The following is a 12,854-nucleotide window of genomic DNA, read 5'->3' as shown; positions in this document are numbered from 1 at the left end:
TTTTTTTAATGTTTAATTTTACTGCACGTCCCTTGATCTCTAATAAAAAAATTTTTTCAAATGAAGAGAAATAACTATAATACTGTAATTAAAGTGACATTAAGCACTAAATAAATTCTAGACAGAAAAATGTATTAAAAGCACACATTAGCTTTAGAATAATATACAGACTATTTTATTTTTAATTATTAGTTGTATGAATAATGAAACAATATATAAAATCAGGGCTATCCTACAACTGTACTGTGGTTAAATGTAAAACTATATAGCAATAGGGATTGATATATTTAAATAAAGTGATATTTCCAATGTTTTCTTTACAATTGCGTTACTGCAATATTTAAGGTTTATATACAAGTTCAAATAGTGCTTTATTTCAATATTATATGCAGTTATATAAAGTTAAAGGAATATTTTAATCATTTTTTATTTGCTTTCAAAGAAAGAATTTCAAAATGTATTACAGATTTTGTTTTTTAAATTTCTTTAAAATTGCTTGTTCTAGTCCTGAGGTGATCAGTTTTCTAGATAAGCTTTCAGAGGTGTGTCCTTCTTCACCACTAGGGTTTTGTGTTTATTTTTAAAGATCTTTTATTTATGTAATCAAAAATAGTTTCATGATACTCAACCCCTTCACGCCCAGCACAAGTATTTAACATCTGAAAAAAAGTTCAGATGTAAACACTTGATGCAAAAAGCAAACCACATGAGTGATGATGCGATCGTGTGAATTCAAAGCCTTGATCAGAAAATGGGGGAATGCCTAAGTTGCCTGGCATGCCCCCAGTCCGTTCTTGTGTTCATCAAAAGGGGGAGGTTTTATAAGGTAGGACGTTCCATGCCTTCCTTCGGGGTTGAAGCCCAGTGCTGTTAGGTTGGCATGGACTCTAAAAAACTATAAAGTGTGCTAAAAAAGCTTCATATCAACCAGTATATTCAAGAAAACTTCAGAGACCCAATCTTAAATAATGTTCACAAGTTTTATAAATGTATAAAATCACACTGCATGTCAAAATACAAACACGTTTAAAATGTAAATATTCCTTTCTAAAACCTTAAATAAACACCAGTGTTTTTTCTATAAAGAAGATAGACTCTTATTTCAAGTTTTTAGTCAATGCTCTGTTTGGTGTTCTTTTTTAACACAAGTCACTCTTCCTCCACCACAAAAAGGAAATACAATGCAATCATACAGTGTCCATGGTAAGAACTCCACACAGCAGACCTCGATATAGAATCATCACCCGGTACATCAAACTTTGAAAGAACTTGTGTGTACTCACTTGCCGTGTTTGTTATCTACACAATCGTCTTTATTGATGTCCTTAGGTGCGTGTGCGGACAAAGCCGCTACAGCATTCTTTTCCTTGCTGTGTACTCGCTACACTTGTTGAACTTCCATGTCTCCAGTCATGTGACACTAGAACGGCCAATGTGGGTTCTTCTTTCCCTTTACAGTGCACTGTAGATTGCAAATCAACAGTCCAGGTTCAATCTTCGATTAGAATGACAGAGGGCTCTGTTTGATTGTTAGGAGTTGTTAAATCCAAAATAACATCAGATAATATCTACACGTTTTAGCCTCAACAGGGCCTTTATCAAGATATATGATTCTGTGAACTAACCCCTTTTTAAAGGGTTCAGTCTTTTGGAGGAGTGGTCTCAGAGTCTCCGTCTTAAAGGCATATTGTATTTTCTTATTCAGGTCTTTTCTAAGCATAATCTTTATTATAGGCATATGTCTCCCAGACAACAAAATAAAATAAAATAAAAAGGCACATTATATGCACTTGTCCCACAGCTTATTAGGTCTTAAAGACACATTACTCACAACTTACCAATTAAAAGACATCATTGCTTACAATAATATGAGAGTCAAAAGTTAAAGGACACATTTTTCGCTAACATAAGTGTTAGAATAATCCCTTGCTTATTATTTTATTCAAAACTCATAGTATGTGATTCAGGTTCACTTCTTATTCATGGTAATAATAACCTCTAAGTATATCTGTATCAGAGATTTCCCTCTTAAAGATATTATGTTTCAGGTTCTGTCTAAGCGTAATCTTTTGACCTTGTTAAAAACACGTCTCCCAGACAATAGAATGAAATAAAAAGGACCATTATATGCACTTGGCCCACAAGCTATTGGGTCTTAAAGGCACATTTCTCCCAATTTACCAATTAAAAGACATTATTGCTTCTGATGACATAAGAGTTAAAAATTAAAGGACTCATTTCTCACTAATATATGTGTTAGAATAATCTCTCACTTATCATGCTATTGAAAAATAGACCCTTGTATATATGGCACAGCAACTTTCACCCATTCTTCAAAGTGTTTGATTCAGGTGCAAATATTGAATTTATGTTACACTATTTATTCATGGTAACAATAACAATGCAAGATTAATGCAAAATTAATTGAAAAAGTTTAAATCTAATTGTGTGTTTAGTCCCTCAGGGCAAAGGGTACCAAACACAAAAAATTGATTAACTCTTGGTATAATAGTTTATTATAATAATCCCCTCCTTTCCAATCTCTCACTACTTTTTTTTAAACCCCAAAAATGGAAACCTGACACTTATTGATTATGTATTTCCTTAAAGTGATTGGAGAGAAGATGTCCCTCACAACCATTACTTATGTTGCACAGGTGTTCTCTTATTCTGTCTCTCAAGGTTCTTTGTGTTTGTCCCATGTACTGTTTTTGACACGGTCATTGTATCAGATAGACAATGCCCTTGTCATAACATCTGATGGTATCCATTATTATGTATTTCAATTTTCTAGTTGTAGATTCTGTTTCTTTTTTTCTTATCACTATGTTTACAAGAAATGAATAAGTAAGTTAACATGGAAAAAACTTTTTTACTAAGTTCCCATGTAGATCTTTAGATATTATACTTTTCTTATTTTTAAGTTCACTTGGTGCTAACATATTTTTAAAAGTGTTGACTTTTTTTGTATATAATTTCTGGATGTTTCTTTACTTGATTTCCCTAGCACATAATCTTTTCTAATTAAATGCCAATGTCTATTTAGTATTGTTTTCATACATTTATGTTGTTCACTGTATTTCGTTATAAAAGGTATAGACAATTTCCCCTCATTGTTTTTTTTTCTTTCTCTATTTAGGGGTCATGAGATCTATTCTTCCCACTTGCTTTGTCTGGTCTATAAATTCATCTTTTTTTACCTCTTCGTAACCTCTCTCTATAAATTTTTCTTTTAAAACCAGGGTTTGGGTATTATAATCTTCAATCTTACTACAGTTTTTCCTTATTCTCATGAGTTGTCCTTTAGTTATATCAAGGTGACAGCTTTCCACATGTATGTAATTGTTGGCATCGATCTTCTTAAAAAAGGTCCTAGTATGAATTTGATGCTCTAAAATTTCCACTTCTATATCCAGAAACGTTATTTTTTGAGTGCGCACTTCACTTGGGAATTTTAAAGCCAAATTGTTGCTATTCATGTCTTCTAAAACAGTTGGAGTAGTTCATTGTCCCCTTTCCAACAGCGTGAAGGGGTTAAATGATACATTTTCATATTGATGATACAAATTTAGATCAATGTTCAATGTAACAATGTAACTGCTCAAAATGCCTAGCCTTTGTTTTTATAATGTCTGAAGACCTTTATATAGAAAGGTCAAAATTGAAAATTGCATGAGTGCATTTCATTTTGTTAGATAAACATTTTTGCAATATACATCCATTAGCAAATATGCTTCTAGTAAAAGTTATTAATGTTTTTCTGAAGCATACGCAAATATCCAGTGGCCCTTGCACTAATATTCATACACCGCACCTTCATAGAGAATTGGCAGTCGTGTGTATTGCTTCTCAAGATTTAATTTGAGTTATACTATCCACTGCTGACTCTCTGAGAATGTGTAGTGTTTAAATACTGGTGCACAGGCCTTCACAGGATACGTGCGTATGCTGCAGAAAAACAGAATTATTTAAAATTTAATTTTTGACCTTTCTATCAATTTAATCTATCATATAACATTTACATGAGAATATTATATTAGTTGATACCGTGGTGATATTTTTATATACTTTGCTGATTATTAAATGAGGGAATTTAACAATTATACTGTAAGTTCTAGTTGCTGTAATAATTACACTTAAAGGGACATATTGCTCATATGCCAAATCACTTGTAACTGATACAGTATAACTGTAAAAAGCTGACAGGAAAATATCACCTGATCATCACTATATACAAAAGGAAGATATTTTACCTCACAATTTCCTCAGCTCACCAGAGTAAGTTCTGTGTAAAAAGTTATAATTCAGCTGCTGCCCAGCTGCAGGTAAAAAAATAAATAAATGAAGAAATGAACAGCAGTCAATCAGCATCAACAGTGCTGAGGTCATGAACTCTCACTGTGATCTCATGCGATTTCACTTAACTCTCATGAGATTTCATAGTAAACTTCCTTAAACTGAATAGGGAAATGAGATGAATGTGCACGTAAGCTCACTCCCTTAGCTGTCCCGGGACAGACATACTGATTTGCTGCTTAGAAGTCCTTTACAATGGGATGTGGCTACTGAGGAATTTTTGAGGTAAAATATCTTTCATTTTTACATAGAGATGTTCAGGTGATATTTTCTAGTAAGCTTTTAACAGCTATGCTGCATAACTTTCAAGTGTTTCAACATTTAGATATCATGGCCCTTTAATACACTTGGGTGGTTCTTTGGCATAATGCTTTCCCACTTCCATACTTCTCAACTGTCTTGCATCCTGTGGTATCTCCTAATAATTGAATTATTAATTTTATTGCAGATCAAAGATCTCTGGTTTTCTAGTGTAGGTGCATGAACCCTCCCAGCATCTCAGATATTGCAGCTTGTCAATACTGTAACATGCATGGAATTATTGCTTACTGAATATCAGGTTTAAAGGGGCATAATAGTCCAAATTAAACTTTCATAATTGCTCATTTAATTTTAAAGCACTTTTAGATTTATATTTTTTTAATCAAATTACCTTTTCCTTTACATATTAGAACATTTTCTTTCTGCATTGTTTTGTCCCTTTAATGTAACTTTTATTTTCACAACACCATTTTTGTTTATGTTTTTTCCAAAATGACCTTTTAATTATCAATAAATGCTGTGCACCATAGAACAAAGATAATAATGCTGGACATGTTAAATTGTTCATTACTGTAGATTCAATTCTCTTGTGGAGTTTTAAAAGCAGGTCACAATTATCCCGCAGTGTCTGGCTTCATAAAACACCACGCGTTACCAGAAAGCCAAGTGATACCTTTTCAGAATGCATAATTGATGCGCTGCATCTCTAGGAAGTCACAGACAACATAAGATTTCCAATTGGCTGTGAGTCAAAAGGACAGGGGGAAAAGTTCATTTTATTTGCTTCCTGTTGTGCTTCCTTCTGTCTATGATAGAGCTTCCAAGACTGACCACCATCAGTTCACTTGTAATCTGTCATTTAAAGTAAATATAGAGGAGTGCTATTTAATACTCCTGCTAGAGCATTAACTGTGCTAGATGTAAGCTTTTTGAGCTCGTTGAGTGCAAAAAGCTGAACTTAGAATATTGCGTGCACGTTCACGTATTCCCCCATAGAAGTAATTTGAGCAAAAAAAGTGGGGAAAACACCCTATTCGCACGCAAACCCGATCACATAGTCTTAAGTGCGGTAACCTGACATGAAAATATGAATATTTTACATTCTAATGTTCTTCACATAGAAGAATGTGTTCTATTTATTCTTAAATGCATATTTCTACATATATCTGATGGTATTTTGTTAAAATATATATTTATACTTATATATACATATATAGTTGTTTTTCTCCGTTGGGAATATGGCAGGTTAGCCGTATGATTTGTCTTGAAGAAGGCTCAAGGATAGAGCTGAAATGTCGACAACAATTATCTGTGTACTTTTTTGTATTAAACATTTCAAGAATTCAAATCCTGTGAGTGCCCTCCTTCTCCACGTACCTATATTATAACATATTGAGGACTGCACCCAGGTCATTGTATGTGGACAAAGGTTAGAGTGCTGGGCTACCAGCTATTTGACATTATATATATATATATATATATATATATATATATATAACAACATTTTAAATTAGGGGGCGATAAAAGGCGAGTTTAAAATCCTCCACTACGCACAAAATATAGAAAAAATAACTCATTGTGTAGTTCATTAACAAATCTAGACAGGCCCAGAGGCTTGTTTTCCCACAGAAAACCTCTGAATTACATTGTTTCCAATGCAGCAAAGGATTCTGGGTAAGACATGCAAATTAAGTACACAATGACACACCTTTTTACTTCAGTCTGCTTTTCAGCAGGTTCCCTTTACGCCAAAGTATCGCTGTTCACACAGCTTATAAACTTAGCTAGGGTTAGTGCAGTGATTCATAACCATCCCAGGACAGACTGTTTTGTGGTTTTTGCCACTCATCAGCTGGGAGAAGGTTAGAATCACTGCTGGGTGAAGTTGATTCCAGGCAGAATACAACAACATTTTAAATTAAGGGGAGATAAAAGGCGAGTTTAAAATCCTCTGAATTACATTGTTTCCAATGCAGCAAAGGATTCTGGGTAAGATATGCAAATTAAGTACACAATGACACACCTTTTTACTTCAGTCTGCTTTTCAGCAGGTTCCCTTTACGCCAAAGTATCGCTGTTCACACAGCTTATAAACTTAGCTAGGGTTAGTGCAGTGATTCATAACGATCCCGGGACAGACTGTTTCGTGGTTTTTGCTACTCATCAGCTGGGAGAAGGTTAGAATCACTGCTGGAATCAACTTCACCCAGCAATGATTCTAACCTTCTCCCAGCTGATGAGTGGCAAAAACCACGAAACAGTCTGTCCTGGGATGGTTATGAATCACTACACAATGAGTTATTTTTTATTTATATATATATATATATATATATAATTGCATATAAATATATAGGAATATACTTAGAATATACTCTGCTATGTGCAGAACATTGGGATGTGAAATATGTACAGTTAATACATAGTTAAAACCTTTATTGAAAAATGAATATTGCATAAAGATGCTTCTACATGTTTTCAACTATTTAACTACAAAGGACTCCAATGCATATATATATATATATATATATATATATATATATATATATATATATATATATATATATATATATATACATATGTATTTATGTGTTTATATGTCTGTAAATACATAAATACACATATAAATACATATGTACACACATATAGGCATATATATATATATATATATATATATATATATATATATATATATATACATACAAAACCATCCTTAGACATGTAAATGTTTGTATGTTATGTTTTTCTAGCACCTGAGACCTCATATCTTTGAGCATTATTAACTTTTGTGTGCAATTTTTTAAAATAATTTTTTAGATGCTTCTACTGTACTTTGTAATGTATTTTTGAAGTGTTTTGTGACACTTTTTTGTTTCACAAAACAGTTAACCAAAACTCTGAGGATGAGGTAATCATTCTAAATCGCGACTGTGCTCAATCGATTGTGTTTACTTTTAACTTCTAATACGAGTGGAAAACCCGACGAGCACAAACACCTGCAATAAACCCATTAGCGATCGTCCTCGACTCATAATCTGGCTCTAAATATTTAATTGTGATCTCAAACAGGATATATTTAATCAGTCAATTGAAAATCAAGCAATCATAGGATAACCCTGATTATGATCATAAATAATATTTGTTTCCAAGTGGCTCTTAACAAATTTGTTAAAGAAATACTGAAATATTTTGAAATTTATTGAACTTTATTTTTACTTTCAATGTTCCAATAATGAAAAAAATGACTATATTTTTAATATTTGTCTCTTTTTCCACCAACAGATCTGTGGAAATGTTGCCTATCGGTCAGTTAGAAGAGTAGAGATATAGAGGCCTATTTATCATAGGTCTTGCGGACTCGACAGTGTGGATCAGGTCCGCAAGACCTCACTGAATGCGGAGAGCAATACGCTCTCCATATTCAGCATTGCACCAGCAGCTCACAAGAGCTGCTGGTGCAACGCCGCCCCCTGCAGACTCGCGCCAGCAGGGGGGGTGTCAGTCAACCCGATCATACTCGATTGGGTTGAATTCCGGCAATTCCTGTCCGCTTCATCAGAGCAGGCGGACAGGGATCTTGATAGATAGGCCCTATAGGCTATCAGTTATGCACAAACTTTGTAAACAATGTAACAAAAATATTTTTGGTGCCCCAGTTTTAAGGGACTGATAAAGCCACGCCCACAGCCTATCCAGACACTCCCACATCCCTCCCACAGCATACTTGCCCCATCTACACAATCCAAAAACAGGATAGTTTACAACGATTATTCAGCACTTTATTTTACCCCTGTGCTGTACTTCAGAAATCCTGAAAATCTGGTGTATAAATATTTAGATGATCATTTAAAATAAATGACTTGTCTATATCTGATGAATACTGTAGGGACTTTGCTGCATTTGTATGTATTTCTTTTTTATAGCAGGCAACAATATTTTCTTAACTAAGTACTTCAGTTTATTAAAAAAAGAGTTATTTGTGTAATAAAAGTGTCCCAAATTAGTGAATTTTTCTTACACAGCAATTCATCTTTCTTTTAGATGCATTTCTCTGAACAAAAGGATCTCAATGACACCACAAATATAAGATGTCTGCTGCCTTTCACTGCTGCTTTCATCTTTCCCTATACAGCTCACAATCAAAACTGACATAGCATCAAAGCCCTTAGAGTTACAGACTGAACAATGATATGGTGTACCTGTTACTAATCAACTAACACAAAAACAGATCTGAGCCTTTCAAAACTGTAACGAATGGGGGATATATAGGTAGTTAACAGAAAGGCCAGTGATAAAGTCAATTTGAAATAGCTCCCAACACTTTAATTTCTTTCTAATAAAGAAATGCAGTATCTAAATGTACCACAGATAAAGCTATGCAAAATCCAAGTATATAGAGAAAAATATAGAGGTAGGGCCAATATTATCTGAAGGTAAAATAAGTCAAGCAGATGAAGGCCAAGTGTTACTGTTTAGACTAATAACAATAAAGTTTTTAAAAGCATTTTATCAGAAAATTTTACAAGATATTATAAATAAATTTAAATATTAATAAGTTCTCCTTTGCTCTGGCCATTGAGAATATTTAAGTATATGGAGATATTCTCCCGTCTGTCTGAGGAGGGCGAAAACCATACTTTACAGAAGTTAATTAGAAGAAAACAAGGCAAAACAAATAATGACATTTCATTTTATTGTTTTTTTCTTTAATTAGGTAAACATTTTATCTGGGTTTTATATATATTATGCGTAAATAAAATGAGTTTGATAAGAGTATAACATAATTTGTAGTATTAAAGTGTGTAAATATTGTGAGAGTAAACAACTTTTTTAATTATAATTCTTGATAACATGAACAGTTTTGAATGGTCTGTCCTTGTGTGTGTGTGTGTTTATGTGTGTGTGTGTATGTATGAGTGTATGTGTATGTGTGTGTGTATGTGTGTGTGTTTGTGTATGTGTGTATGTGTGTATGTGTGTGTGTGAGTGTGTGTGTGAGTGTATGAGTGTATGTGTGTGTGTGTGTGTGTGTGTGTGAGTGTATGTGTGTGTGTGTATACAAAGCTTATTTCACTGTAATTATATTGAACTTCATTGTTTATTGATTTAATTGCTAATTAATGGTTAAAAAGTTCTTTGAATCCTGACACTTGGAAGCAGAAAAGGACAGACATTGACATTAACAGAGCAGGCATCTGTGGGCGACACTAAGGCAATAACTAATCAATGTAATAAATAAACTATAGGTTGTGTGTGTAAGTGTGCGTATGAGTGTTTGTGTGTATATGTGTTTATGTTTGTGTGTATATGTGTGTTGGTGTATGTGTGTGTATATGTGTGTTTATGTTTGTGTGTATGTGTGTTTATGTTTGTGTGTGTGTATGTGTGTTTATGTTTGTGTGTTTATGTGTGTTTATGTTTGTGTGTGTATGTGTGTTTATGTGTGTGTGTGTGTTTACGTGTGTTTGTGTGTGTGTGTGTGTGTGTGTGTACAAAGCTTATTTTACTGTAATTATTTTGAACTTCATTGTTTATTGATTTAATTGCAAATTAATGGTTAAAAAGTTCTTTAAATCCTGACACTTGGAAGCAGAAAAGGACAGACATTGACAATAACAGAGCAGGCATCTGTGGGCAACACTAAGGCAATGACTAATCAATGTAATAAATAAATAAACTATAGGTTGTGTGTATGTGTTAGTGTGTGTATGTTTGTGTGTGTGTGTGTGTGTATGTGTGTTTATGTTAGTATGTGTATGTGTGTTTATGTTTGTGTGTGCATGTGTGTATGTGTTAGTGTGTGTATGTTTGTGTGTATGTTTGTTTATGTTTGTGTGTGCATGTGTGTATGTGTTAGTGTGTGTATGTTTGTGTGTATGTTTGTTTATGTTTGTGTGTGCATGTGTGTTTGTGCATGTGTATTTGTGCATGTGTGTGTATGTATGTTTGTGTGTGTACAAAGATTATTTTACTGTAATTATTTTGAACTTCATTGTTTATTGATTTAATTGCAAATTAATGGTTAAAAGGTTATTTAAATCCTGACACTTGGAAGCAGAAAAGGACAGACATTGACATTAACAGAGCAGACATCTGTGGGCGAAACTAAGGCAATGACTAATCAATGTAATAAATAAACTATAGGTTGCAAACAGCAGTGGAATTTTCTATTAGTTACACCTAGCCATATCAAATTCTTTCAATAAATATATTAGTTTCACAGCCTCCGTATGAAATCTTAAAAATTATTTGAAATCTGAAATTATCACAATTTTGTCTGTCTCTATCTTTATCCAAGTAGATAGATAGATGGATAGATAGTAGACAAACAAACAGCCAGGCAGAGAGATAGGTAGGTAGACAGAGATAGAGAAAGACAGACAGACAGACAGACAGGCAGGCGGAGAGATAGGTAGAGAGAGACAGACAGACAGACTAACAGGCAGGCAGAGAGATAGGTAGATAGATAGATAGATAGATAGATAGATAGATAGATAGATAGATAGATAAACAGCCAGACAGAGAGACAGGTAGAGAGAAAGAGAGACAGATAGGCAGGCAGGCAGAGAGGTAGGTAGATAGATAGATAGATAGATAGATAGATATTTAGATAGATGATAGATAGATAGATAGATAGATAGACAAACAGCCAGGTAGAGAGATAAGTAGAGACAGACAGGCAGGCAGAAAGATAGGTAGATAGATAGATAGATAGATAGATAGACAAACAGCCAGACAGAGAGATAGGTAGAGAGACAGATAGACAGGCAGGCAGAGAGGTAGGTAGATAGATATATAGATAGATAGATAGATAGATAGATAGATAGATAGATAGATAGACAAACAGCCAGGTAGAGAGATAAGTAGATAGAGAGAGACAGACAGACACAGACAGGCAGAAAGATAGGTAGATAGGTAGATAGATAAATAGATAGATAGATAGATAGATAGATAGATAGATAGATAGATAGATAGATAGATAGATAGATAGAATCCCTCTCTCTAGCTTATCTTTCTTATTTTTTTTTTTCTATTTTGTATGAACAATTCACAATTTTGTTGATAATAAAGTGTGTTATAAAGATATTACTTACAACCCTGTAACTTTTAACTGCTGTTTGCACACAAAGTTCTGTTGCCAATGTATCTGATAGCCATATAGCAATAGCCCAAAATTAATAGTACCAGCTATTCATTTCTATTGAAGTAGCAAGTCAATAACTGAAAGTATCTGACTCCTGATACTCTTATTTGGGGTATGTTGCTATTTGTGTGCAAACTCTTTCTTATGATACCAGTCTATACTTTATGTAAAAAGATTACATTAGCTGCAAGGCAGGGTAAAACCTATAATGCAACATTTTCGGTTTGGCCAAATCGTTCGTTCCAAATCTTCAAAATACCTTGTGTTTGGAATATTCTGCATCCGTGCTGTTCGGTATTCGTCTCATTTTAAACTAAATGACTAACACCCATTTATTTAACATTAAGTTTCGTTAAACTAATGTACATGTTACACTGTTTCAAGTGAAAAGTTCACTAGTAGATACTAAAATACTTACCTATGCATGCAAGAGAGCACCCGGGCCCTGTAGTTTCTAGTTACGCTTCTGCCAATAAGGATAGCAGTGAGAATTTCAAGGCCATTAATATGCCCTATTTCAAAGTCACAGCTGCATTTTGGATCAAAAAGAAACTTTGTAAAACATCTCCCTTGGAATAAGAATATATCTGTTGGATTATATTTATAATTTGCACTGTGGCATATGAACAATAATATCTCTAAACTTAAAGGTTTTATACTTGAAACCCTTTTTTTTTCTTGATTTAGACAGAGCAGACAACTTTCCAATTTACATATTTTATCTAATTGGCCTTGTTCTCTTGCTATCCTATGTTGAAAAACATACCTAGGTAGGCTCAAAAGTAGCAATGCACTACTGGGAGCTAGATAGTGACTGGTGATTTGGGGCTGCACCCATTTAACTTGCGATATTGAGACCTTTTTATCAAAGGTCTTGCGGACCTGATCCGACAGTGCGGATCAGGTCCGCAAGACCTCGCTGAATGCGGAGAGCAACACGCTCTCCGTATTCAGCATTGCACCAGCAGCTCACAAGAGCTGCTGGTGCAACGCCGCCCCCTGCAGACTCGCGGCCAATCGGCTGCCAGCAGGGAGGTGTCAATCAACCCGATCGGTTGAATTGTGGCGATTCCTGTCCGCCTCCTCAGAGCAGACG

Source organism: Bombina bombina, chromosome 10 (assembly GCF_027579735.1).
Source record: "Bombina bombina isolate aBomBom1 chromosome 10, aBomBom1.pri, whole genome shotgun sequence".
Taxonomy (NCBI): domain Eukaryota; kingdom Metazoa; phylum Chordata; class Amphibia; order Anura; family Bombinatoridae; genus Bombina; species Bombina bombina.
This window is presented reverse-complemented; position numbering follows the sequence as displayed.